This window comes from Condylura cristata, unplaced genomic scaffold, assembly GCF_000260355.1.
Source record: "Condylura cristata isolate star-nosed mole 26May11 unplaced genomic scaffold, ConCri1.0 scaffold00035, whole genome shotgun sequence".
Classification (NCBI taxonomy): Eukaryota; Metazoa; Chordata; class Mammalia; order Eulipotyphla; family Talpidae; genus Condylura; species Condylura cristata.
Window position 1 is genome coordinate 8,582,673 of NW_004567136.1, and position 23,424 is coordinate 8,606,096.

Here is a 23,424-nt window from a genome sequence, read left to right on the forward strand (position 1 = left end):
TTTGGAGGCTTAGTATGTGAACATATTTTGTTATTCTGTCTTCCACTGTGTATATTATGCTAATCATATTTTTGTTTTAGTTTTTAAAAGTGCCTATTTACCAGTCTGCTCTAACTATATGGGCACAACACTAACTTTGCTATTACAAATAATATTCAGGGTTTGTCATTTATTTTTGGCATCTCTTCCCTGCATTCATTCTGTTGTTTGGGAACCACTTCTTTTGATTTATAGGGTAACTCCTCATTTTCATGCTATTATTTTTCTTTAATGCCAGTGATCCTGGTTGTGTGTATATACATATATCCAGATTTTAATTTCTAGAATAATCAACATTAGTAGCTGATATAGACTTACTATGATCCATCTTCCCCCAGCCATAGATAGGAGAGTTATCTGTGGAGTAAAATGGGATGAGGAGAGATGGGCAAGCTTGTTCTAGGATGCACCGACTCATACCTACTACGGTGGTCTGAAATTGCCTGGGAATTACCAAAGTTATTTTTTTGGCTCTTATATCCAAGGCATGAGTTCACCAATAGACCCACACCTTATTATATTTAGAGATTTGGGGTGCTCTCTTGCAAAAATTATTTCATTCAGCCTCTTTCTTATTTTCCTGGATTAGATCATAACTCTGTCTGGTCCCAACTTTAGTTCTGTTCCACCTTGCTTTATACTCTGTAGATACTAATTTCTAACATTTTTGATCTCCTGGTGGAAAGGTCTTGGATTTTTTTTTGTGCTTCTAGCAATATTTTTTTATACTGTTTTTATCATCTCTTTAGGATTTTTGGAAGTTAAATTGGAATTTTTTACATGCTTTCTTTGCCATATTGCAAGAGATGATTTTTGATTCACTTTAACCAAATTCTACTACCAGGAACAAACCTTAGCTGTTATTGGTTTGTCCAATGAAGTGATAATGTTTACCTGATAAACATCTCTTGAAAATTTAGACATTCAACAAGACTGACCCATTACCAATACTTATCATGGGGCAACAGGGTCTTTACTAGTCACTTTAGTTTCACTTAGCTTCTCCACCTGCATTCTCAGTCTTACCCAACTTCTCAGCCTGGAGAAGTAGGACTGGCTAGATCACACATCTGAAACAGGCAAACCAGTTGCATGCCCATTTCCTGCTCAGGCCTTGGGTGGATCTCTGATGTTCAGGTTCCTTGCTTAACTTTTAATTGTAATATGCAAATAATTGGGTTCCTTCATAATTCATTTGTTCCTAGAGTTGACTTTGAAATTCACCCTGCTTGTTTGAGACTCAACTCAAGATTGACATTGAGAGGTACATTTCTTTAGAGGCTTCTGTGTTAACATACTATTTCCAGCAACTGCCTGGGAGCATGTCAAAACTTAGAGAGATACTTGAGCTGACAGCTTTCATTCCCCGTTCAGAAGCTGTTTGGGCGCATTCACTGGAATTAGAATGCAAACTTTACACACAGTAGCTTGGGTTTTTATCCACTTAATTTTGGAGATCAACATCTTTAACAAACTCCATCTTTGCCCCACAGAAAGCTCAAATAGTCTGGTGGTTCATTGCTCCCATACAAGCAAGTCTCCTGACTGAAGCACATTTATGGTAGTTCCCAGGGAGGTAGTTTCAATTTTTAAAATGTATGAGATGTACAAGCATGGCTATTGTGGATATTCATTTTATCAAGAATGTCTCGCTTCTTAACTCTACTATAAGCATGTAGAAATAGAAAGAAAATGAAAGGCCAAATGCAATTTTGACTATTATGACCAAAAATCAAATTTCTACCTAGAATGAATGCAAGGATGTGAAGGATGATGTAGCAGTTGAGGGAAGCAGCTTTGCAGATTAAGGTCAGTAATCTAGGTTTCCTCCCCACCCATCATTTCTCCACTCCAGAGACTCAACGCTTGTTTTTCTATAGAAAATTAATAGCACCCAGTGAATTGAAGTCATACTTCACTAGTGAAAGGTAGAAGTGTAGTGTGTTATAAACAATTTTTAGTGATTATGAGTTTTCTCCCTAAGTTACACTGGTAGAAAGGCTTAAATATTTAAATCCTTGACCTTGATAAGTCGATGAATAATGAATGGTCTATTGACATTTCTGAAGGTGTGCTACACACCAGATCAGATGTCTGCCAAATCATGTCTGCTGAATAATTCATATTTGAAGTTTTTTATTCTTTCCCTGCTGCCCTAATTGTGTCACTTGAATCTGGCACTATAGCAGGTACAGTAGGAAGAATATAGACTTGGGCAACATTACCACTTGAGTGCCAGCACTACCACTTTGTAGGCTGGTGAATTTGGTCCAGTCACTAAATGGATCCAAGCTTCTGTTTCCTCACTTTATGATAATAAGGGTACTAATATGACATCTAATAGCAAAGGGAATAATACCTATCTCAATGGATGAGTATTAATAGAGGAGGGTTTGGAATTAGAATACTTGAGTTTGAATTCCACTGAATGCCTCATTGTTTGACTTGTCAAAGTCACTAATCTCTCCAAGACTAAGAAGTTGAAAATAATAATGATATCTTCCTCATAGCATTATGGTAGAACATATAGTCATACTGTATTTTATTTAGAATTTAGCACATCATAAATATTCAATAAATTTAAATCTTTTATGATTATCATAATACATTAAAATATAAGTACTGTTTTCTCTCTCTCTTCTCTTTCATAGTTCTTTCTTTATTTGATCTGTGCATGTTGAATATAATCATCTCCAACATGCCTTTTGTTTATCTATACTACATATTGGTGGGGAGTCTGGAAATAAGGATAGTCAAGTAGGCAGTCAATGAAAATTTGAGAATCTAAAAATGGACAGTTATTGAATATAATGGACAATTTGCCCAAGAAATAAGCATTGTAATTTGATAAGAAAGACTTTAAATATGTCTCCATCTGCCTGATTCCAACTAGTACCATTGCCTTCCTGATTGTTTTTAAATGGAATAAAGACAATATGGTTTGCTATGTAACTATTGTGAATTATGCAATAGGTTATTTCTTCTTATAAATGTTACTTTATTTTTCCCAAATGCAATTTGTGAAATAGATACAGCTTCTCAATCACTTGTCTGTACCCTTTGGCCACAGATGTGCTTCAGAATTATTGATTTTCTATATTGTTTAAAGTATAATGCTAGTATATAATGGTTATTACAAAATATTCCCATCAAAGTTTAAAAATCTCTCTCTCTACCTTAAACCAAAGTGCTGTAAATAAAGGTTGTTCATGTACACTTAGGTGAGGTTTGCTAATAAACACAGTTCACGTTAGATCAGGTTTAATGGCAGTGCTGGTTCTGGCAATGGAGGTAGTGTGTTTTACATGCATTGTTCTATTGAATGCTATCATAAACTCAATAAAATGGTCTTGAAAGCTTTAACATTCTGGAGAGCTCATAAGAGCAGGCAGAAAATGTAGTAGACATGGCACTTATGTGGACAGAATGATATAGAACATTCCATATTTTATGGGCTTTCTGGCTTGAGGGATGACTCTACATGGAGGTAGAGCTTTTAACATAGAAAACTCAAACTGTAAAATTTATGTAGGGAACTTGAAGCTAGAAAGTGGGGCAGATATCTAGGAGGGGGGAAGAAGAAGAGAAATCCAAAATGCTGTATAAATTCATTGATTTTAATCTAACACTTGAACCACACACACTCAGGGCTGACTCTGAGCAGCCCACCCGAGTCTAGAAATAAAAGTCTAACCCCTGCACACCCTGGAGGACACAGAGTTTACAGCTTCACCTCAGTTACATTAGCTTTATTAAAAAGACAATGTAGGCCCTCCCTGGTGGCACAGTGGGTTAAAGCACAACACTAAGAAGCGAAAGCCACTTCAGCATGGGTTTGATCTCCACCCTGGAGGTGACCCACATGGTGCAGCAGACCTCTCCTGGCCTGCCCACTGCTCCCCTCAGCAGTGTACTTCAACAGTCGGCCTATTCTGCTCCCCACTCTGTTTCTAGTGAATCCTCTCACCATCCTTGCACCTCTGGCCTATACCCCAGTTCTGTGTGCATAAGTAAATAAATGTGTATTTTTTTTTAAACATTGTATATTGGTTGAATATATCAGAAATCATATTCTCTGTAATGTTTCATTCACAGTATCTAAGATATTTCAAAATAACATATGCACAGAAACCAGTAAACATGACCCAGTTTCAAGTGAAAAAAACAATGAATGGATACTGACCAAAAGGTAAACCACATGCTGGAGTTAACCAAAATTTTAAGGCATTGTTATACTTATGCTCATGTGTAATCCATAGTTACATGTAACTATGGATACAACCTAGTTGAGTGTAACTATGGAAAGGTCTTTTTTTTTTAATATTTATTTATTTATGCACACAGAACTGGGGTACAGGTCAAAGGTGTGGGAGTAAGAAGATTCACCAGATTCAGAATGCAGAGCAGAACAGGTGTTTTATTCACAAGCCCATGGCTATTTACTCTGTCTTCATTTTGCTCATAAGTCCCGCAAGTGGGTTTTCCAGATACTATATTTTGGTTCTAAAATTTTCATATTTATATTGTTTTCACTTACGTCAAGTTTTCCATCTAGAATCTAACCTCTTGCTATTTCCACCATTATGTTCCTGGTTTCACAAGGGCAGCCTCCTCGACTACATTCCTTTGTAAAGGCTCTAGGGATAAATCTTCTATGAAGCTTTTTTATGTTGGCAGAATTCCGTCCCTTTATTACCATCAGACTTAGGGCCTGGCCCTTTACTGGCTATCAGGTGGGGCTAATGCTCAGCTTCTAGAGGCCACCAGCATGCTGTGGTTTGCAGCCCCTTCCTCTACCTTCAAACAGCAAGGGCGGGTCAAGGGCTTCTCACCAATCACATCTCCCTGACATCCCCTCCTGCGTCATTCCTCTCTCACTCCTCTACCTTCCTTTTCTGCTTTAAAGAGCTCATAGGATGCACTCTGTCTACCATGCTAGCACAAGATCATATCTCTATTTTAAAGTCAAGTTTCATCATGTTTTTTAAACTAGAAATGTAGTTTTTAGTTTCTAAGTTATGGTGGTATTCTGGAACTTTTGTTGTAATTTTTTTCATTTTGTTACGTGGTGACTCGATAATTTCTCTATCATATCAAATTTGGGATTCCATGGAGTGTTTCTGCCTAGCCTGTGTCAGTAGTAATACCTGTTCTACCTGTCACGTATTCCTTGCCTGGCTGGAGTAGTATGGAGTAAAGGATTAGGGAATCCAGGTGTGGGCTGATTCAGGGATGTTGGTGGATGTCAGCTCACCGAGCAAGAACAAGTGAGTCGGTACATGTTTTTCCGTAGTTTTCAGTTTTCTCATTTGTCAACCTATCAAACTTTATGATGCATATTTTTCTAGTATACTGCATTGCATTTTTTCTTTCTGTACCTTGGCATCAGATATGTATTTTACTTAAGGACAATTTACAAATGAAAACAGAAACTTGCAATAAACTCTCTTTACAGTTGTGTTTATAAGGAGCCTCAGATTCCCTTAGGCTTGATTGATAGAACATGGCATTTATTCTATCCCTATGATAATGTTCAACAAACTTTATGACAGCGGGAAACAGCTGGTAAAGTGGGTTCATCCAAAGGTGAAGGTAATATAGCCGTAAAAAACAAGAAGATAATGATTTTAAAAGAGATAATAGTTGTAACAACCCCATTAACCTTTTGCTTCAAATTATTGAATGGGTGGCCTTTTTTTTAGAGGTCTAATCAAAGGTTTGCAATTACTGCAATGTGGGACAAGAGCGCTATCATGTTTTCTCTTCAAATCACTCTTTCTCTTGATCCATTAACAAATCAGAACCATCCCTTGATCTGGACTTATAAATGTTGACATAATTTGCTAGGTAGTGGAGCGAATGTTAAAAACATGCATGCATCTGTTTAAGAGATAAATACCTAAGAACAGATATTAGTGTGGAGAGGGCAAGGTGTCTTAAGCATGGTATGGTGCCATGCTTTCTATTCTAAGTTTGTAAATCCATTTGGGAGTTTGGATGCCATTTGGACAATAGTTGATCTGGTGGAAATTAGACTTTGTAATTCTCAGTTGTTTGAAGTTACAGGTATGCAGGAAAAGTAGAATTAATTTAGAGGGAATAAGATTAAACCAGATAATGTGGAACAATAGTGATGCTAATGTAGATGAAAAGCTATGATAATGGTATTTTTATTGAGAGAAAGAATTATCAAGACTCTTAAGCTGGTATCTAGGGTGAAGGCCACTTTCTTGGGCTGCAGGGCTTTGTGAACCTCTTGAAACAGTTTGCACACTTTTGTTAAAAAAATTGCTGTATGAATTATTTTTATTAAAAGACCATGCTGTTCAGCAACTTTTCAAAGGTTATGGGGGGGGGGGTCACGGATCGCCATAAAGGTTAAGAACACTGTTCTAGATTTTCTTTCCATATTTACCTTGTTACCTAGTAACCGCTTCATTTTCTGCTTTCATGTATGTAGCATGGGATTTATGCTTCTTGGCACGCTCCTCTACCCTAGAGAAGCATTAAAAGCCTTTGGCCACCTTCTTAGAGACTGAATTCCTGGGAAATTTGATTTTCAAACAAGTCTTTGGGACACAAGGCCCACTCTTGTGAGAACACTGACACGTTCAAGAAGATGCAGGGAGACAAGCTACCAAGACAGGCGGGGGTGGCCTGGAAAACATGCGGTGAGGCCCTTCTGTACGGTAAAAGTCTCTCACGTGTGAGGAAGCGTCAACCCAAACTAGTGGGCCTGTTGTTAAGGCCTTTGTTTTGTTTTTTTCAACAAATGCAAGCACCACACCTCACATCTGTCTACTTTAAACACAGCTCTGCTATAACTATTTACTATTATTTATCTTTTTAAAAATAGTCCCTTCTGTGACCCGAGTTTCAGCCAAAAGATGTTTCTGAACTTTAAGATGTTGTCTTTCCTGTTCTGGGCTATGCTGAGTCCTGGGGATAGGTACAAAGACTTCCCCTTGGACACAGGCTCACGTCCACATTTGGGGCACGTAATTCCAGGAATTGCGTAAGTCCACAGCCAAACGCACAGCCTCACCCTGGCTCTGCTTCTCTGTCCTCTTTATTCATGGCCGCGTTTTGTCTAGGCCAGTGCTTCTTAGAATGAAAACCAAATCTCCTGCTCTAATCTTTGAAGTTCCATGTGGCTCCTGGAGGTTAAGCTTTGGCCAGTTGAGGACGCTCGTGGCCTGCAGCTCACACAGCTGCACAGTTCTGAGGAGGCTCTGGGTGCCCGCTCTTTGCTCCCCTCCTCGTGGTCCTGTCCTGCTCTCTGCTGCCCGGGATGTGTGCTTGGTGTGCGAGGGGTGACGGGGAGGTGAGCTGTGGGAGCTTTGTCATCAAGGACACTACAGAGCGGGCCTCTGTACCTGCCCCCAACTAAACTATGCATTTCTGACTCTCTTCTGGGGATACTGGAATCTGCCAGATGGTGGCTGTTTGCTATAATACTGTGTTTATTTAACCCTCTCATTGGGAGTTTTTAGCATATCAGAAGGATGTTAGGGTAAAACATCAGAGGGATGAAAAGGTCAGTGGAAAGACTTTTGTGCACTTCTCCATTCTGGGAAAACATGTAAAGTCGAACTTGACTGGGGCTATTGCTGCAGAGGCGTGAGGAGGTGATAGAGCTGCTGGTTGAGAAAGGGGTGCATGGGACTTCAGGTCCCGTCTCCATAAGTGGCTGCGGTTGTTCTGACCACACAGAACCACAGTCTTCTCTTAAGAGGAATGTCTGATGCAAAATGGCAAGAGGTCAGTGCTGATGGCAGGGGAGCAGAGGAAACAAGGGTCTGCGTCCCTCTAGATCCAGGGTACTTCCCCCTCAAGTTAGTGACAGTTGGGGGTTGCTAATAAGGGCCAGTGCATAAATGACACTTGTCATGAGCCAGCCCCACATTCGTCAATCAGCACCTCTCACCCATCTCCACCGGGGAAGCTCCCTGCGATGTGGGACAGCTCACTCCCTTTCCATGTCCATCACGAAGCCCCGCTTTCCCAGTTAGCTTACAGATTCCATTTGTGTTTGAACAGCAATACGTACACTGACGACAGTAAAAACAACAGAACATGTAATCGTCATTCAACATCCAGAACAGCTTTTTATCTGCTTTGTCAGAACACTGTTTAAATAGCTACATTCTCTTAATGCAGAGTAGTTAAATAAACTCCAAGATTCTTATTCCGCAATAACCCGTTAAATCATCTTAAATACTATGTCATAATGAAAACTTGATGCAGCCAGATGTGATATTTGGGGATTCAAAAAAAAATACTTTTCTAAAGATATAGTTTCCTAGCTTCACATTCTCTCCTGCCCATTTGCAAAGCTGTTAAATCTCACTGCTCTACTTTCTGCTACACGTGTGGCATCTTGACACACCAGCAAATGTTCTCCAGGAACTTGTGATCAGCATGGACCAGAATTTGTTGTCAAGGTCTGATTTGTGCATTTTCAGAAAGCCACAAATAAGCGTGCTCTCGTGACAACATCCATGAAGGCCTTGGGTAGAACCCAGTGGTCTGGCCTTGGCGTTAAGTCAGCCAGGCCTCCAGAGGGCAGTGTTCATGTTACCCAGACTTGACACAAGGTAGGTGATCTGCATCCTCTACAGCTGAAAAACCCTAATCCACACTTGGGACAAGAATTACTCTCTGACAGTATTTTCATTATCACAATCATCGTCCGTCACCCCCAGGTCCTGCCCTTCACGACAATCATTATTCCTAAGAGATGTGTTATCATATTTGAAGTTTTCAGGTCCTGTGGGACTGCAGGTGAACTTTTGAACTTGTGATTTTATCAGTTGGTACACAAGTTGGCGCAATTCATTGTTGTGTATGTGATGAACCATCAAAGAGGAGAATCCATTTGACAACCATGTGATGTACCAGGCACAGTGCAGGATAATGCCACCATCAAGCAGGAATCCCAGAAATTAGGTCATAACAGGCAGTGCAAGTGGCCCTAATGAACCCAGATTCAGATCTGCGGTGAAATTATATGCAGGATAATGTCCTCGAAAAAGCTGCCATGTTTCGATCTGGAAAGAAGCCCATTGCTGATACAACAAATCAATTGATAAGAAGTGTCTTTATTGCACTCAATAAAAAAACCATCACAACCCCAAATAAACATACATGGCTCATAAAACAAATTGCTCACCTAAAATGAATTACACTCTAAGATTTTTTTTAAAGGAAATTACACCACAGAATATTCAGAGATGTTTCTACCCACTAAAGAGTAAGATTATGAACAGCACTAAAAGTAAATGTCTCCACATTCTTTTTAGTTTAGTTCCCCCCACCCCCACCAATGTACAGGATTACCAAGAGCAAAATGTAAAAGGAAAAAAAAGGGGGGTAGAAATTGCCTGTTTTGTGAAATATAGGAAAAAATATACCATCTGTGATTTAGCACAGTTCTCAATATTCCATCTGTGAGCTAAACACAGTTCTTTAACAAAGGCTGAATCCGTTGGAGTTCAATATGATTTTTAAAAAGTTTTTCTAAGAAGACTGCTTTGGCAAAATACTATTTTTCTTGGCATTGAGTATCTTTTGGGTGAAATGATGAATAGGACCTCAACCGTGGTTTTAAGGATTTAGTGGCTAGTGTGGTATGCAAGGTTACAACTTCACTACCACCCTTCCCTAGGAAACTTCATTATTATTATTATTTTTAAAGATGTATTTATTTGTGTATACAGAACTGGGGTACAGGCCAGAGGCTCAGGGGCGGTGAGAGGCTTCACCAGAGACAGAGCGGGCAGATTGACGAAGTACACTGCTAAGGGGAGCAGCAGGCGGGTCAGGAGAGGTCTGCCGCGCCATGTGGTCACCTCCGGGGCAGGCGGGAATCGAACTCATGCGAAAGTTGGCTTTAGATTCTCAGTGCTGTGCTTTAACCCGCTGCGCCACCAGGGAGGGCCGGAAACTTCATTATAGAGGAAAAATATTTGTGCCATGTATGGTGGGCTCTTGTCTACTTGCTCATATATTAAGACAATATTTATTTCCAAGAATCTTGTTAGAAGGATTTCCATACATAAGGGCATCCAAAAGTATTCAATCCCATTAATAGGCTGTTTTAGTCAATGCAATTCCATTCCGTAATAAAAGGAAGCTTCACGGCCCCTCTGTTCTGTGCGTGGGGTGAAGCTGACACTTTCCATGGCTCCTTTGGTGAGATGAAGGGGCAGAAATGAGGGAAATCAGGGCTTCCCAGTTGGCTCTGAGCCAGGGTGGCCTGGCTGCACCTTGGTGTTGGGGTTGTCCTGAGCCCTGGGGGATGTGGGAAAGTGTCTGGCCTCTACCTGTAAGAGGTGATTAGCACCTACTTTGCTGGTTGTGCTAACCATAAATGTCTCTAGAAATTGCCAAATATCTCCCACATAAAGCTTTCTTTGGAGTGGAACTACTCATGAAAAGGAACCAGAAGTTTTCATATTAGCAATTGTGGAAACTGATTTTCTTTTTCTTGCTCTCTGCCTGGTAACAGTCAATGACTTGAACTGGGATCTTTGCTGTATGTGAATATAGACTGGAGACAGTAACAGACAGGGATAGAAAACTGGGGAATTGCTGAGAGAAGGTGGGGCTGAGAGCTGCTTTGCAATGCCTCAAGGTCCTACAAAACAAAGGCTCCCAGTGTCACTACAGGTGCAGAGCTCCCACTTCCTGGTCCTTATCTGCAAGTGGTGGAATAACCATGTTGTCTCAGGCAACCTACTGACTGGTCCTTTCTTCGTGCTGTGTTGTTGACCTGGAGGCCCAGGCCTCCTTGGCCTGCAGAAATCCTTTCATTTTGCAGACCCCCTCTGTCTTTTCTTTGAGGGTCTCCTGGGCTCGCTGGGTAGCACAAAACTTCTCTTTTTCTTTCCATATTGTGAACTTGTGCTTATTTTAATTTAGTGCTTCTCAAGATTGGCAGCTGAAGTCAGTGGTTTAAGTTCAAGGCCACATCTCCAAAATTCTTTTGCATTTTCCTTTGGGTTGCAAGATGGCACTCACTCAGCCAGCTGTACCTCTGCATTTAAGATAGATAGATGTAGGGCTCAGAAGAGATCAAGGATTTCCCTGATTTCTTAGTTTTTAGAACCACATTACAGGATGATTCCTAACTATATCCCTAACTGGAGCCAAGGAAGAGTTGAGTTCTGATAGTCTGTGGTGGACAATGGCAAAAGAACTAACTTGGAATGGATTTTAAGGTAGTCACGCTCCCTTGCCTGACAGCATGCTGAGGGTGGTAGAAGGGAAGCAGTGCAAGCCCACCCTGAAGCAGAGACCTCCAGCAGACAGCTTCAGGGCAAAAGAGCCACACACTCTGACACTTTAAGAAACTTCTTCAAGTGGAACATGAAACTACATTCTTGGCCATGGCTTCCCCACTGGAGCTTAATGATGTTTTGTGCACGCTCCTTGTCTTCTGTTTGGATTCTTCAGGCAATACAGAAATGAGAATGAGGTGGGAGAGGGCACAGGAGTCAGGTGAGAGCTGCAGAGGCTCAAGGAAGGCCTTGATCGGCTGCACCCCTGTGTGCTGGAGGCGCCAGAAATGGGGACTTGAGTGGGAGAGAGAAACCCCAAATGTGCCATGCCAAGTGACCTGAGTGAGAGTCAGATTAGGTGGGTGACATACTAAGACACGATTTTAAAATGAGTTAGTCAGAGCAATGCAGCGTATTGTTTCTTTTTCAGACCACTTGAAAAAAAAAAAAGTATGATGATATCACAGCTGGTAATAATTCCACACTTGGTTGACACTTTCCTTTTGGTCTTATGGCTTCTGCAAATAGCAGGAAGCTCGCAAACTGGTGCTTCAGCCTGTGTGCTTCTATCTTTCCTTCCTGTGTATGCAGATTGAGATCTGGGTACCTGGCAAATGCAGGCTGTGTGAATACCTTCACTGTGTTTTCTTGTTCAGGACTGTGACATTTGAACAAGAAAGACCAAATTGCTTTCTTTCTTCCCCTAAATTAAACTCTCTCAGAAGAAGACCACCCTGAGGTTCCCTTAAACACAACCTCACATTCTGCTCTGATTTGATAGGACAAAACTCAGCTCATTGAGTCTGGGCTTCACTGGCATAAGAGCTCAGAGTAGGAATATACCCCTGACCCAGACATCTGCAAGGACACACTTTTGTCCTTTTCAAGAAACTTCTGCTGCTTTATCTGCTCTTGCCTTGATCAATGTCATGAAGTTTATTGTGATCTATTTGCAAACTAAGAAAGAAAAATGAGAGGTAGAACAAGGAATATTACTTTTTCTTATCTATAAAAGTAAATTTGGGTTTCATTGATGTGTGGACCTTTTCTCCTGAAATAGTGAACATATTAGAGGAGGTAAAACAGAAATAATGGGGGATCTTTGCAAAGGCTGGTCATTGTTTGGTGGTGATGCCATTAATAGTGTAGTATTGACAAACCTGGGTGGCTCTCCTGTCGCCAAGTTCAATCTCCTGTTTGGCAGCTATGTGAACCGCATCTATTCATGCAGCTTCTATTACATGTGCTTGTCCCCAAACACCCAATGAGCAATTAATGCTGTGACATTATTGCTTTGGGCTAACCTACCAATGTATGTTTGTGTTTTGTACAACCTCTTAAGGAAAATGATCATTGTTTTGTTGGTATGTGGATTCTTTTTTTTAGACGATATTCACTTAGGTGTCTCAATCAATATCCACTCACAGGTTGGGAGCTTTAGGGGGTGGGCTTTACTGTAGGTTCTTGGATTTGGAAAGCAGGCAGATATTCTTCTTATCCTTCTGTTATTGGTTTTAAAATTATTTCATATTAGAAAAGAAGTACAACATGCCCCCAAAGCACACAACATAGGGAACAATCATCAAGAATTGTTCATTAGCATGAACAGGTCTGCAGAAGGCTGCGTGTTGTGGTGTTGGTGGCAAAGTGAGCTTTCCAGGGGAAACCAAATGTCCACTGACAAGGAAGCAGTTGCATAAATGTGGCTAGGAATATGTTAGGGAAGTCAACACAGTAATTAACAAAGACAGTAGGTATCTGTGATTGATACAGAAAGTTCTCTTTCCAAGACACATTTTTTAATTGTAAAAAGCAAGTTGCAGAACACTGCACGAAGTATGATCGCATATATATTGTTTAAAGTGTGTATCAGAATTGTGCATTTCTATAATTATGTATCTGTGCTAATTTACAGAAAAAAGAGAAGTCTGGAAATGAGCCCACTACCCTGAATTGGCTGGGGAATCGGAGAGAACTCCAAGAATAAATTCATTTTTAACTAGTACATTTGAAAATAGATATACACGGCTGGGTTAAAATGAAGGGGAAAAGTATTCTGAATCTCCTTCTATTGGAAGTTCTCATGGGATTTTTGTGTTCTTTTTGTATAGCTTCTTTTTTTTTTTTATTAGTATTTACCTTACATAGCACTAAGGGAGAGCATAACAATGAAAAACTGAATATTATAATGTACAAACAAAAAAAGGTGATAGAGCCATAGGGCTCAGGGTCCTGGTAGTGTGTAAATATAGGGGGTACCAGCAGCTGGGATGTGACACCCTCCCCCCTTTCTCCAGAAGCCTCCTCTAGCCAGCCCTGCCTTTCCCTGATTTCCAAAGATCACTGCTTAGAACGCTTTCCCACGCATCCTTTTAGGGAACAAAAAATGATTCCAGCAAGTCCTCACTTAATTTTGTCCTTGGTTCTTGGAAACTGTGATTTGAAGTGAAATGGGAAGGCAAGAGCTGGAGTAATGTCATCATGGCCAGTGATAATTACATGTTTTTTTTTTTTTTTTTTTTCTTGTCAACGTCATAATGAAACTAACTTGAATGGAACAGCAGGCTCCGAGGCCCGGATATGAGTGCCCCGCGCACCTGCACCCCGGCTTGGGAGCCTTCTCCAGGTCCCTGTTAGACACCGTCCTCATGCACTTTGTAGGAATTAGTGCATTTCATCCCTCTGAAGTAGAAATTAGGGCGTGCTGTTGTGACGGGGGAGGAAATGGAGGTAAAGAGAACTTCAGGAACGATAATGACTAATGTGGAGGTCACAGAGCCAGAAAGGGTGGAGTGGAGGTCCCAGGCCCGGGAATCCCGCTTCGGGGTGTCTATATTAACTCGAGTGTCACACTGTCCTGGGGAGAGCTTTACTAACAAACGTGCAGAAATCACGTCTTTAAACTTTACACAAAGGTCAAACCATATGCACTACCTGCTCTCCTTTTAAAGTCAGTTAATATCAGCTTATTCCGAACTTTATTCTTTCAGTATCTTGCAGAAGTTTCTGTTGCAAGTTGTGACACTATTCCCCAATGCTATGGGAATTGTCTACTTTTTTGTCTTGTTTTTTAAATTTATATTTTCTCTACTGTGATCAAGTTTACACCTTGCTTTTTTTCCCCTAGGAAATGCTCCTTATCCATATTTTCTGTTTCTTTTGTTGCTGTTCTTCTCTTTATTATCCTCTTTCCAGCTGTGACAGGGTACATTTTATTATAGGTTTCCTTAAATTTTAAAATTAGTTTTGTGTGATACATTTTCCTTTTTAACTGTGCCCATTGTAATTCTATCAATACAGAAAACCTTTTCTCTGATCTTCCTTAAAAAAAAAAAAAAATCCAGTAATGTAAGAAATAATTCCAAACTTCTCCAAAGGAAGAAATAATTCTTCCTTTCTAGTTTACACTTCCACTTCCTGGATATTGATTGTCACTTCTTCATTTCCTAAATGATCGAGGTTCATAATATTGAAGTTTTCTGAGCATATTTCTCACAGTTCTTTAGTTTTATTGAAGTACATTTCATGCCCACACAGAGTATTTCATTTCCAGAATTTAAAACTGAACATGATCATGTTGCTCTTTATCATTTTTGATGACAGCAAGCGTAATATACCCTGAAAGCTTATCATCACATACAGAAAGCTTCATATACCCTGATTAATTCTGTCACTTATTTATTGCTGGACATCTGGGTTGCCCCAGTTTTTCTTAGGCTTTATAGTCCAATCAAGGTCTTTAAGAAATATCCCAAACTTCACGTTTTGCGGGATTTCCTGAGTGAGAGAGCCCGCCTCGTGGAGCAAACAAGACTGGTCATTTCAAAGCCTCAGGGGACCCAGACAGCAGAGGGGTTCTTGCAGGAATCAAGTTAGACTGCCCTCCCATGGCAGCCACCGGAACTGCACCCACACTTCAGTGACCCCCCCTCCCCTTCAACGAGCTGGCTTTTTTCTCTTTTTTAATTTTCATATTTATTTATTCTCACCATAGGTCCGATGCTAAATCTCAGTTTATTCTCAAATCGTCCTTGAGCGTTGAGACTGACAAGAACTTGGATTCTGAATAGTTGGTCTCATTTTCTAATGAGATAATGGTCACACGTACTTACCTGCTAGAAAACAACCTGCCACTATTTAACGTCACGCAAAAATTTGAAAAAATTGTCGTCAAGATATTACCCAGTAGTGGTTAAACTTATGTAAAACATCCTGTTTTTGTGCATGATAAAAATGCTAGTTTTTTTTTTTAAGGTAAGAAAGTTTTGATTGTTTTTGAAAATTTATATGACTCAGTATTATAATAAATAAACAACCATTTTAACACAATAAATAAATAAATCTTTTTTTAAAAAAGATTTATTTATGCATACAGAACTGGGATACAAGCCAGAGGTGTAGGGGCGGTGAGAGAATTTGCCAGAGACAGAGTGGGGAGCAGAATAGGCAGATCGACATGGTACACTGCTGAGAGAGATGTGCCAGCCATGTGGGTCAGCTCCAGGCGGCGGATCTAACGCTCACTGAAGTGGCTGCATCTAGCTTGTAGTGCTGCGTCCTAAACCATTGCGCCATGAGAGTGGGACAAGAAATCGCTAATCATAAAAAAAAAAAAAAAAGGTAACAATGGTTTACAACATTGCATACAATGTTGGGGTACAGGTTCACACCTCTTCAGATGTATGTTACCACACCATGTTTACCGTGGAAGCTCTCATAATCCTCCACCACAGTCCAGAGGGCCCCCTCCCCCTACTGTCTCCCCACAGCTCCCTCCCCCTCTGGTAGCTTCAGTTCTACAGTCAGAGTCTAGGATTTGGTTTAGTTTTTCTGTTCCTTAGCTCTATATTATGTATATGAGTAAAACCAGTCAGTATTGTCTTTCTCCTTCTGACTGACTTAGTTTAGCGTTACCCCATCCAGCTCCATCCATGTTGTTGCAGTCAGGGGTGGCAGCTGGGCTGGGCCTGACCACTGAGATTACAGTGAGGTCAGAGAAGAGTCTTCTGTTGTTATGAAATGAGATTTTTCTCCATTGCTATCAGACACAATGCCTTTTGCCTCAACATTGGTTCAAACTGGTAAACTGTTGGCCTCTCCCATTTGCTAACCTTCCACCTCTTGTCAGTTCCATCTGCCAGCTGCTGCTCAAATCCGTCCCTTTTTCTTCCTCCTATTGTCTAGTCAGGGTGTCCTGCCTCACCTGGATTCCTGTGCTGGCCTCTCACTGGCCACCTGCTTTCAAACTCGCCTTCAGTGTGGTAGTCGAAGAGTTGGCCAAGATCTGGGGTTGGCTATAGATCACATTCCTTAGAGTCCATTGGCTTTGAGTCAAACTGGCCTTAATTACTATGGAGAGGAGAAAAGGAAAAAAAAGAGATACCTTTGCACAGTGCTCAGAGAATTCCATGTCTACCTGGAGAATTCCATGTCTGACCATCAGTGCGTTTATTATTTTTAGCTAACAGTTCAGTCAGATGGGTCTTGGACACGAGATGGAGTCATTTCAGTCAGCCTGAGGCTCCACTTAGAAATATGTAAACCTGAGCACCATTTGTTCTAGTTACATGAGCTGATGGCTGATGTCCTCCGTGGTTCTGAGACTCCCAACTCAAAAGTCAGAGCAGCAAAAATGGCCTTTCAGGAGATGGTGAACAAATATGTTCAGTGGAGTGGGTGTGGTGCTATCACCTTCCGGGTCCTTGTTGGAAAGTCAGTTCTATGAGGGAGGCGGGGTGTGGTGGGGAAGCCTCTTTTGGCCATATGCAGCACAGTCTTTGGAAGACAATCGAAGGCCACTGTTAGCCTCAAAGGCAGTTTGTACAAACTACAAATAGACAGTGCCTCTGGGTGCGAGTGTTGCCTAGGAAAGGCACCCTCAGGGTGGAGGACAAAGAACCAGCCCTAGGGTCTGTGATCTCGGAGGGAGCCTGCACTTGCCCTGAAGGGCTGGTACCTTGTTCAGAGAACTCTCCACCAGAAGCTCTTGGTTATGTGTGCCAGGTTCCTGGCACCTGACTCCGAACACAGCAACCCTGTCTCACTTCGCTTGAACCCCGGCATTGGGGAGAGGACATTGGGGGGTCCTATGGTCACAGGACATATGACCAACAGCAGATCCTTCCAAAGTGGGCGATGATGTTGGAGCGGGAAGCGATACCTGAAGCCCCCGAGTGCCTGAAGCGGGTGGTTGTGGTGAGGGAGAGCCACCAGGGACACGAGAGAGTAGCATCGATACCCTGGCTCCTTCCAGAGAGGCCTGGCACAGCCTTGCTTACACATGCCCCTTCCTGTACCTTGAAAAATCTCTTCAGGGAACATAACTTTATGTACCCCTCATTATTGCTATGTGGCAATAAATTACACGTAATCCCGGCACGCCTTCTGACTGCAATTAGAATAAACAATAAGAACCATTTCAGCTGCTTGACAATTAAGGTCCTAATGAGTGGAATGGAAATCTTCTGATGGGGATTTGGACAATTCATGAGTTGGAAGCATAAGTGCTTAAAAAAAAAAAAAACAACTAATGAAGTCTTTAGCTAAATTATTCAAAACAAAACAAAAAATTGGACAGGAGGGACAGATGCCAGAAATAGGCTATATTCTTCACATTCACAGAAAAATAACGTGCTGAGAGAACTCCTAAAAGAGAGAAGAGAGAATGAGAATGGTTTGGAATCTGACCTGTAACAAGACATGCGAACTCAACCTCATATTTGTATCTGGTGACTCAGTTTCCACGACACCAGCTTCTCTCACTTGACTGTTGCTGTACCCCACAGGGTAGGTGGGTGCTTCTCAGGTGGGGAACATCAGAGGTTGGGCCACTCGCCAGAGCCACCCAGCCTTGCTGAGTGCGAACACCTGTCCTCGGCAGGACTCCTTCCATGGGTCCATTCTGTCTCCGTGAAGTAAATTCCTCCAGGGACATTTGCGAAACAGCAGAAATCAACCTAGGAAATGCACAGTGAACATAGCTGGCTCCCTTTTCTTCTTCTGCCTCTCTCTTTTAATTGGATCGTGATTTACTAGTAAAAATGGACCCACCTGCAGGAACAGTTCTGTGGATATAAGCACGTGTATAGCCTCCTCTCTGGTGAACGAATAAAACATTTCCATAACTCCAGAAAGTTCCATCCTGCCCCTTCCAGGCATGGGGAGCCCTAGAGGTGACTGCAGACCCGTTCCTGGGATTGGGCTTCGTGCTGCTGACTGCGGCTACCGAAAAGCCATTGAGCAGAGGTAGGAATTGAATCTGCGAGCACGTTTATTTTTCAGATCTCTGGCCATTGATCTGAGAGAATGGAGGACACAGCACCCAGAAAGTCTGTTCTGCCATCTCATCTCTAGCTGGCCTTTTATACCAAGTTACGCAGAGAGAGTCAGCCCTCAGGTCACCAGCCCATCAGAGCAGCGTCTGCACTGATGTTCTCGGTTATAACGCCCCTGGCACATCTGGTGGCGTCAGGGTCAGACGAGTCTTTGGAAATCATCAGGGCCAGAATCTCAGTTTAAAGCAAGAGTTTTAGCTTAAAGAGACCCTAACCCCTGGTGAGGTAGGGGTTAAATCTCAGTGCTATCTATCTTGCTCTGGCCTGAGTTCTGTCCAGGCCAGGGAGGTGACTCACCTGCCGCTTCTCCTCTCGGCAGAGTATTTCCGTAGATTCGCTGGGCCTCCTCCCCGCGCTGTCTCTGGGGAATCTTCTGACCCCCCTTTCCCTCTGGCCTGGACTCCCGTTCTTTTATGCAAAATGATGAAGAAAGGAATGGCAATCTTAGCTTGCAGTGTGTACACCCTCTGTGCAGTGTGTTAGCGAGCTTCTGCCCAGGGGCTGGGCCACCTTCCTCCCCAGGGGCTCCCAGGGCGACTCCGGACTGGTCAGCTTGTTCTACAACTTCACCTGAACAGAATCTCAGCATTTGAGACCTGGCTCTTTTCATACCTCTTAAAACCACCCGCATGCCAGCAGATTATCCTTCCTGCTCCCGGGGGGAGTGCCCCGCAGTGTGCGCCCCCAGTTCTGTTGTGGGCACTTTGAGGGTCATTCCTGAGCATTATGAGTGAGGCTGCGGAGGGCTGGCCTTGCACCACCGCTGGAAATCCCTCCTTCCTGGGAGGCCACAGGAGCCCCTGGGCTCTCTCTCCCACAGGGCACCGTGCGCGTTTATGTTACCACGGTGTAGATGCCCATTGTTCAGCTCCCGCTTCACGCTCCCACCAGGGCCATCGCGAGTGGAGCCACCTCGTGTGTTTGGATTCCTTTCCACAAGGTCTTCAAATCTCACTTTAAATAAAGAGCATTTGATACAGGCATCACTGAGTCGCGTGCCTCATGCATTGCTTATACATCTCTGTTAGGGTTGACTCCTACAAAAAAAGCGGTGTTTTACCCAGCAAAGATTCGCAGGAGGGCAGCAGGATTGGGCAGCGGGTGCGCCCACCTGGGCCCCAGTGCAGGACCTCCCGCCGCTGCCCCGCGGGCTCAGAGGCGGCGCCTCCGGCTGCCTTGCTGCGCAGCGCCACCTAGCGACGACCGGGCTTGCTGGGCACCTCGCTTCCTCCTGGCTCACTAAATCACCCTCTCTGTGAATTACTTTTTGCTGAAAATCAGAGAGCTCTTATCAGTCCTTCGCTTTAGTCGCGCACAGTTCCGGAGCCTCTGAAAAGGGCTTGCCTCAGGCCCCTGAGTCTCGACTGTTCCAATTGACTGGCTCCTTCTCACCCAGCTGCCCTGTGGTCATGAATCACCTCTTAGCTTCTACGAGAAGGTTCAAGTCAGTGGTGATGGAGAGCGGGGATTGAAGAGTTTTATTTGCCCAAGGAAACACCTAGAAATATTTGGAAATAAAAATACTAATAAAAGAAAAAAAATCCAGTGAAGGCAGAAAGGGAACTGATAATACCTCTCCATCTCTTGGAATAATGTGCTTGCCTGTAGGACAGTTTATATATAATGGGTTTATATTTTCTATTTAATTTGCCAACAAGCCCATGCAGCAGTGAGCAGTGTCCCATCTTTTTTTTTTTTTAAGATTTATTTATTTATGCATACAGAACTGGGGTACAGGAGGTGTGGGGCAGTGAGAGGATTCACCGGAGACAGAGCAGGGAGCAGAACAGGCAGATCGACAAAGTACACTGTTGAGGGGAGCGGTGGGGAGACAGGAGAGGTCAGCTGCACCGTGGGGGTCACCTCCCAGGCAGGCGGGTATCAGACTCACGCTGAAGTGGCTTTAGCTCTGTAGGGCTGTGCTTTAACCTGCTGCGCCACCAGGGAGGGCCCTGTCCCATCTTTTAATGGGGGGAAATGCAATTCAGAGAGGGCAGGTATCTTCTCCACATGTACGAAAGCCATTGTGAAGAGAGCCAGATCTCAGATTTGTCCTGGGCTGTTTTCCCTCAGTCAACAGCGTGTTTCACTCAGGGGGTTTCTCACACTTGATTTGCTCACACCTTGTTCCAGCCCCTGGGATGCTCATAAGTTCTCCTCCTCCTGCTTTAGATATTGCAGGCCACGGGCTTGGCAGTCACTCTGGCTGGCCGTTACATGCCTGGTCATCCCACAGCCTCCCTGACAGTCCAGTCACAGGTACATAGATATCCAACTTTTGCCCCAATGACTGTGGCTCTTTATTTGAAGAAGAAAGAGAAACCTCTGGGGTTTGAGATCCCTTTCTACTTTACACTCCATGTTCTCTGGGATGTTTCCTGTATTGGAGCAAGTAGAACAATAAAAATGTAGGGCAGGAAGGGTCCTTGAAGGACAATGAAGGCGAGGCAAGTATCTCAGGGGCTGACAGCTCCCAGGTGGGAGAAGAGCCAGGGTGTCAGTGTGTTCTCAGGGGCCTGGGGCTGTCTGGATGGAGTGGATGGGCAGACATGTTCCTGGGGTGAGAGGTAGATCATGAGCAGGGGAAGGTGTCCATTGGGCTTGGGGAGAGGCTAGACAGAGACAGACAAATTTGAAATTTGGGGATGTTGAGAATACACAGGTATATTCTAGAGAGCTCCATGCAGGACCTCTCTGGTATGGTGGATATTCATATATTCATGTATTGAAGTCCCAACCCTCAGCACCTCAGAGTGTGACCTTATTTGGAGACACACACTTAACAGAGGATAATTAGATTAAAATGAGCTCATTAGGCTGGGCCCAAATCCCATTCGATTTATGACATGAGGAAGGAAGGAAAGTTGGAGACAGTTATGTGCACAGGTTGATAATGAAGGCAGAAGTTGGGGGGGGGATTCAATAAGCTAAAGAACCCCCAAATGGCCAGAAGTTAGAGCAGAGACCTGGACCCCCTCCACCCCCCTTAACGGCGCTCAGAAGGAAGCAGCCCTGCTCATACCTTGAACTTAGACTTCAGCCTCCAGGCCACACATTTCTGTTGTCTCCGCCATGTGCAGAGCTGTGAGGAGGCAGCAGCTGTGACGCACGCAGGCTGCCGGCTCTCGAGTCAATACAGACAGTGCAGCTCAAGTGGGAAGGACGTCACCCTGATGCTTCTGCGTGTCTGTCCCCGAGGGACCATGTCACACTGACTGAAGGCAGCAAGCTCTTCCCTCATGTGTCTGGATTGTTCTTGCTCAGAAACAACTAGGATAGAAATGCTCATTAGAATAAGAAATGCTTTGCTCCCAAACCAGCAGTTTGAAGAGGGAATAACCTTTATTTGCTGGGTCAGGACTAAGCACAGGAACATAAGACCGGGGTACATATAACTGTGTTGCTTTGCTGTGGGGCTCTTCTCCCTCTGAACTGTGCCCACATGGCCCTCCCTTAACTCCCCCTTGGGGGGCGGGATCTTGTTCTTTTGTACCCAGCACCAAAGAGAAGGAGGAAGGTGGCTGGCAGGGCCTGAGGGGCTGATAGAAGGGCTTCTCCTGGACGATGCCTTCTTGCCCGGGACTTTATGCATAGCTGTGACTTCAGCAAACACGCTCCGATTTCATGCATGTGCTCAGGCAGGCGTGAGATGATGGTGAAGGGCGGGAAGCGCCCAACCTTCCCTCGGGGTGTCAGCACAGACAGAGCCCTGCAGCAGCTGGCTTCCACAGGACGGTGCTCCCCACGGTGGGATTTCGGCTTTAACTCGCAGGGAAGGGTCTGCTCACAGAGGACCTCAGAGGAGGGCCGGGCTGGGCTTGCCCAGCTGAGCAAGCCAGAATGCAAACACCCAGTGAAAATTCAATTTTAGATAAACCTTGAGTATATTCCTGTCCACGTTCATCGCAAATGTCGGGGTACACTTACACAAAATTATTTACTGTCTGATTGTCTGAAGCACATTTCACTGGGTAGCCAGGATTTTTTTTTTTAAAGATTTATTTATTTTGTACATACAGAACTGGGGTACAGGCCAGAGGCTCAGGGGCGGTGAGAGGCTTCACCAGAGACAGAGCGGGGAGCAGAACAGGCAGATCAACAAAGTACACTGCTGAGGGGAGCAGCGGACTGGTCAGGAGAGGTCTGCCGTGCCATGTGGTCACCTCCGGGGCAGGCGGGAATTGAACTCATGCGGAAGTGGCTTCAGATTCTCAGTGCTGTGCCTTAACCCGCTGCGCCACCAGGGAGGGCCACCACAACTTTTTTTAAGATTGATTTAAATGATTTATTTATTTATGCATGCAAAACTGGGGTACAGGCGAGGTGAGAGGTTTCACCAGAGACAGAGCGGGGAGCAGAACAGGCTGGCTGACGAAGTACACTGCTGAGGGGAGCAGCGGGCGGGTCAGGGGAGGTCTGCCACACCATGTGGTCACCTCCGGGGCAGGCGGGAATCGAACTCATGCGGAAGTGGCTTTAGCTTCTCTGTGCAGTGCTTTAACCCACTGCGCCACCAGGGAGGGCCCAGGGTAGCCAGGATTTTATCTGGCAAGTCTACCTGACCGCTGGCAAGGGCTGCACCCTGGAGCACTGCTGGTGAGTCATGTGCCGAGTGCACACACAGTGTGAAGGACATCGGGCTTCTGCTGGAGAAGTTTTGGCCCCCTGCTGCTGTCTGGGGATTTATATTGTTCCAGACAGACCCCCCAAAAGCCATAAATGTCAGTAATTCGAGTGCCTCTAGTCACGCTGGTTTCACCTGGGAGAAC